Consider the following 6,000-nt stretch of genomic DNA (forward strand, 5'->3'; position numbering starts at 1 on the left):
ACTTACGAATGTTTTTAACAATTTGACTAATTCATCCATCCCCGAAACCTGGTCCTGTAGCACTATAGTTCCAATTTTTAAGAAGGGCGACCGTTCAAATCCGAGTTGCTACAGGCCAATATCGCTGATTGACAACACCCTTAAAATTTTGGGAAGGGTGCTGTTTAACAAGATCAGTTCATGGGCTGAGGATTCTAAGGTACTCCAACCATGCCAGTTGGGATTCAGGAGTAAGGTTGGCACTGTGGAACAGTGCCTTAATCTAATTATCGGTAAATATAATGTAGCCAAAAAAGTCCCTATGTATCTGGCATTTATGGACCTTACCTCGGCCTTTGATTTTGTAAATAGATCACGATTGTGGCAAATCTTGTTGGATCTCGGGCTGGATGAATCTTTAGTTTCTTTTTTAGCTTACCTGCACAGAGACCTAAAAGCTAGGGTGCGCATTAGTATGGCTGGTGAGATCTCCAAAGCTATCGAAGTAGGTAGAGGGGTTAGACAAGGCTGTGTACTGGCCCCTTTCCTATTTATTTTATATATTAATGGCTTAACTAAATCTTTGTCGATCTCAACAAAAGACGTCCCAACAATTGGTGGCAACAAAATCCCTGCATTGTTATATGCTGACGATGCAGTTCTGATGGGGCGTACCCCTAAAGCCCTACGCAGCCTGGTTCAAGACTTTGTTAAGTTTATGGCATCCCTGGATCTGTGCACAAATTTTAAAAAATCCTTTTTAATGTCGTGTGGGTCTAAGAAATATTCCAACTTTACAATAGCTATAAACTCTAATCAGTTATTGAGTACTTGCACCTTTCCATATCTTGGTCTGACATTTTGCATCAAATGGATTATGGAATGATCATATAGCGTATTGCAAACGAAAGTTTACTAACTCTATTAACACTATACTTAGGTTACCCAAGCCAAAGAATATAGAGGTTGTATCATCCATTATCAAAATGTATAGATTGCAATGCATACCAACAGTAACATATGGGGCGGAGGTATGGGGGAATACGGTTAGTATACCTATACAACGTGAAGAGAATAGATTCTGCCGTAAGATTCTAGGCGCACCTTTTTTCTCCTCAACATATGCTGTTCACAGAGAACTTAATTTACCATACGTTGAGGATTTCATCAAGGTTCGCCCCATTTTGTTTTGGTTAAGAATCTGGAAGAATCCGGCTGCGCAGTTGACTAGGGAAATAATCAATGACTGCCTAAAATGTGATAAAGGGATGGACATACCGTGGTTAGCAGGGGTTTGGAAAAGTCTATGTAGCCTAAATATGGAACATCTCTTTTTAACTCCACTGGAACATAACTCTGTTAATATTAAAAAAGTGGAAAAGACTCTGTATGACTCCTATAAAGATGCACGAGTATCAACTGAGTGTAATAAAACCTCAGTTGCTAGATATATGCAGATAGATGTATCCCCTGCCATGCCTAGATATCTCCTTAAACCAATTAGTTGCTGGGAAAGGGGCCTGTTCTTTAGGCTAAGGACAGACACCATGAAATATTTGCTGTCATTCCCCATTGGGTTTACACACAATTTTAACTTATTATTGTGTCCTTGTAATAATACCCATAAGCAGTCAATGCTTCATTTCCTGTTCTCTTGTAGTTACTATTCAGCCCCCACTAAAAAATTCTTTATCCTATATTTTAAAACTCGCCACATTACGGATTATAAAGTGGCTTACGAAAAGGTGCTAGCTATTACTGATGATGAATTATGCCTAAGAGTCGGATTATTTTTGAAAACAGTGATGCGTATACGTAACTCTATGCACCCTGATTAATTGACCTTCTTAAAATTTGTGTATATTGTGGCATTTTTAGCAATTTTTGTATATTATTTTATGCTGCACTTTTATGGATATGTTGTTTTTATCCGAATAAAGTTCATATTGATTGATTGATTGATTGATTGCTGCTACAAACGCATATAGTTCAAGAATTGGAAAATGTCTGTGCTGAAATCTATCCGTCTTTGATCATGAGGACTCAAAGACATAAATGAAGCCCTTACAAGTTATACTTTTTTTCTCTCAAAACTTTAAGATTTTACATATAACATAACACAGGTGTGCATTTCGATTGCTGCAAGATCATATAATCATGCATTACGGTGGTTACAGTTTAAGACTTTTGGGAAATTCGCGGCCCCCCACCCTGCTCCAATGTCTGTGGTCAAGTGTTAAGGCACAGAATCCCCCTCTGCACCCAAGTCGCTTCCCCCAAGGCAATACACTCAGGGGTTACAAGTTATACTTAGATCTGCAATCCAAACTCCATAATGACCAGGGCTACTGGAATTATGCGATGGTGCGCACGGGATTACTTTCGCATAGCTGTAGATTTGCCGCATTTACCTCATAGTATCTCATCTGCCGCACAATTTGCAGATTTTTTTTAACTCAAAAGGTTCAAAAGTTGCTAAGAACACAGCGACTTGTGTTGCTGCTTAGAGGAAGGACCTTTGCAAACATTGACTGGTCACCTTTCTGTAGCTTATTGCTATATTTGGGTGTTAAACTGGTACTAATGAGGTACAACTAATGCCCAGACAGTGTTAACAAGCTTAACAAGCATTGGCATAGCCAATAGGTCTCGCTTTTGGGACCTTTTAAGTATTTAGTTATGCAGCACAATATCCTTGGTGCAACAACATCAGCTGTTGCATGGCTAAACACTTATAAGGTCCCAAAGGCGAGACCTATTGTCTATGCCAATGCTTGTTTGTTATGGTTGGCGATTTTATCTGAATAGCCTATTTTTAATGAAGTTAGATGTGCATGTATGCATTTTCAGAAAGTTTATCAGTAAGAGTCTTTGTCAAAGACGTCTGCCTCGCTTATTGATTGAAATGTCATACTTTTGAAATGTCACCTGTTGCGATTACTGACCCATGCACAGCATGCCACTGAGCGTTCCTAGCCTTGTATCCTCAAATTGCAAATGTCTAGTTATTTCTTTAGAGCTTCAGGCATTAGTCCGTTTTGATTTATTTTTAAATTTTGACAGATAAGTTGATGTGCTTAGGGTCACACCACGTGTCACATGTAGAAATCAGGTTGAGAAGCCTGGTCTCCTGGATCTAGAATCATCTTTATATCACAAGACTACACCCCCTCCTTTGCTGGAAGCCTCCCAGGTTGTTTTCTACCAGCACAGAATCCCTCCTAATGAAGGCCTGGCACAGACAAGGGTATTTTGTTTACTGGGATTCTTTGCCCGTCGCCACCTTGGCATGGCCCTCCTGGACACAGACTGGCACACTGTAGCAGGGATGTCACGTCTGCATTACCATCCAAACCAAGCAAAAATTAAACTCTCTTAAAGCTGCATGCCAATGCGCTGTAAGTTGTACAATACCCCTACCCAAGGAAGAAGCCAATTCCTGGTAACTGACCATAAAACTGGCGTCACGTGAGGCTGAAGTATGCAAGCCCCAGGTTTGATTTGGTTAGCCCAGATCAGGAACATGGCTAGAGAACGCCAAACTAGCTTTGAAAAGATAATATTTAAATTAATCTGCTCTCGTACTGTAGAAGGAACTAACCACATGTTACAAACGTATTCACAGCGACCTTCATAAACAGCAGAGCGATCTCTCTCTACGATCGCATCTTCTAGGGTCAGGTCAGAGATCTCTCAGCCTTATTGAGGCCGTACATATACTATTAATGTATTTCTTATGCCACATAACTACCCTTCAGATTACACTGATGTGACAAGTGAATGTAGAGGAATCCAGACCACAAGACCTTCGAGGCCCTGGCAAAGAGTTGAGATAGCTCACATAATCCAGCATCTTCTATGTCTTTTTCTAACTCAAACTAATTAAAAGGGTCCGGAAATGCTGCTATCGGTGTTAGTGCACAGTGTCACATTCCATTTGCTTGTTGCTGTGTTTAGACATTAACCCATTTCACCTAATACTAATGAGGTTAAACATTTGCCCAAGAAGTGTTAACATTGTGAAAAAACCCACATAATAGCGAAGTAATACTGCCAGAAAATTTGCTGCATAAATTTCGCGCTTCTTGCCGCATAATTTTGTCTCTCTCTACCATATAATTCGATGGACTGTGCATTATTTGCTACCAAATGCAGCAGTTACAGCTAGCTCTACAAAGTAACTCCAGGCTCAGCAGAGTTGCAAGTCCGCTAGCAAAGCACTTCAAAGCCTTGTCCGGGGTAGTGCTTTGTAAATCTACAACACAATAGGATAGCGAAAAGGATGAAGGTGAACGTGCAGCTAATGCGAGGCTGTACATTTATGAGGCAAATGTCAGATATGTGGAAACCTGGCGCTACACAATGTCAATTGCCAGATCTAATGGTAGCCCTTCTGGAGGGAAGACAGGAATGCTCACACCTCGTTCAGACAACTTCCACCAGTCCATCGCCCCTGTATGGTATTTTCGAGATAAGAAAGCCCGGCTTCTTTGTACACGCCGAGCAGCTGATCTGTTTTCAGGAGCCCTGTACAGCTGCTCCCAGCCTGCAAGGCTTCACCTGCCAGTCTGGCCATGTGTGGCTCCTATCCCGCCTCCTGGTCTCAGGCAGGAGCAGGGATGTGAAAAACGGACTCCTGAACTGCTCTGGAAATTAGTCACAAAAGAAACGCCTTAACATGCGAAAGTACCAAGTGGGACCAAAAAAACAACACGCATTGGCCGCGCGGCAGTAAAAGTAACGCCGCGCGGCCGCAAAAGTGAAAGTAATCGCGGTAAAAGTGGCACGCGCGCCCGCGCACATGCACTGTAGCTTTAGGCTGGCCTGGTAGCACTTTTTGGAGCCCTCTCAATAAGTCTCGCCAGACCAGCGCATGCGCTGGGTCAGGCGAGACCTAAAAATGACATAATAATGAAGTAATACTATGACAAAATGTGTTGCATAATTTGCCTTTTCTTGCCGCATATTTTACTCAACCCCGCCGCATAATTTGACCCTCTCCTGCTGCATAATTCCAGTGGCCCGGATAATGACTGAATTTGGCAAGTGGAAGAGAGGCAGGCCTAAGAACACTTAGAGACAAACTGTGGAAACAGAAATGAGGACCTGAACCACAGCTGGGACACCATAAAGAAACGGCCCTGCGGCAGCGAAAGTGATCGCGATCAAACGTCAAAGCGGCCGCGAAAGTGAAAGTAATCGCGGTAAAGCGCGACGGGCGCGCCCGCGCACATGCACTGTAGCTCTAGGCTGGCCTGGTAGCACTTTTTGGAGCCCTCACAAAATGTCCCGCCATGCGCTGGGTCAGGCGAGACCTAAAAAGCGTCGTTTAACAGTGATACACTGTCAGATGACAGACCATACATGATACGAACAAAAAAACATAGCCATTTTAAAAAGCAGGCACAAGAATATCATTAAACGCTATAAATACGAAGGTAAATATATAATTACAATCAGGAGAACGTCATATCCCTGCTTACCTTACACAGCTCTACTGAGTCCCATTAGATGTTCCATTACAGGAGGAACAGGTAGAACATCACCAGTGCTGGAGAAACAGCCTCTAGGTAGGAAGTGGCAGGTTGTGCTGCTGCATTGACATCGAAAGAGGACAGAAAATGAACGCAGCTAGACGGGCAGAAAGTAAGTTACAGCAGATACAATAGCGGCCATATTGAAGCGTTCCAGATTATTAAAAGGTGTTTGTTGGAATTGTATGAATTATAAAGAATCTATCGTATACATTCTAATTAACATATAAAGACTTCTACGTCATATGCAGAAAATCAATGACTTCAGTATAATACATTTTATTGTTTACATATTTAGTCATTTTATAAAATTCACAAAAATATACTCTCGTGTTTCTCTAATATAAAATTGATTTTTCTTTTTTTTAGCTCTGTGGTGCCGCAGATCCGGAACACATTGGTTCTGACGGATTGCGTAGGGTTTCTAATGATCTGGGCAGAGCCGCGTAATGACTCGCGTACTGACTAGAGGCAGCAGCTCTCTGTT

The 6,000-nt window shown here is 41.9% G+C and overlaps 1 protein-coding gene across 1 annotated transcript in view; it reads right to left on the minus strand.

Annotated features, from left to right (window-relative positions):
• PLEKHM1 (pleckstrin homology and RUN domain containing M1) overlaps nucleotides 1-5,585 on the minus strand; it is a 448,316-nt gene extending 442,731 nt beyond the window's left edge. The window contains exon 1 of the mRNA XM_085650998.1: nucleotides 5,463-5,585. The gene's annotated coding sequence lies outside the window, so the exon portion shown is untranslated. The remainder of the gene's footprint in view (nucleotides 1-5,462) is intronic.
• Nucleotides 5,586-6,000: the final 415 nt, after the last annotated feature.

This window comes from Triturus cristatus, chromosome 1_1, assembly GCF_964204655.1.
Source record: "Triturus cristatus chromosome 1_1, aTriCri1.1, whole genome shotgun sequence".
In the NCBI taxonomy this organism is placed as follows: Eukaryota; Metazoa; Chordata; class Amphibia; order Caudata; family Salamandridae; genus Triturus; species Triturus cristatus.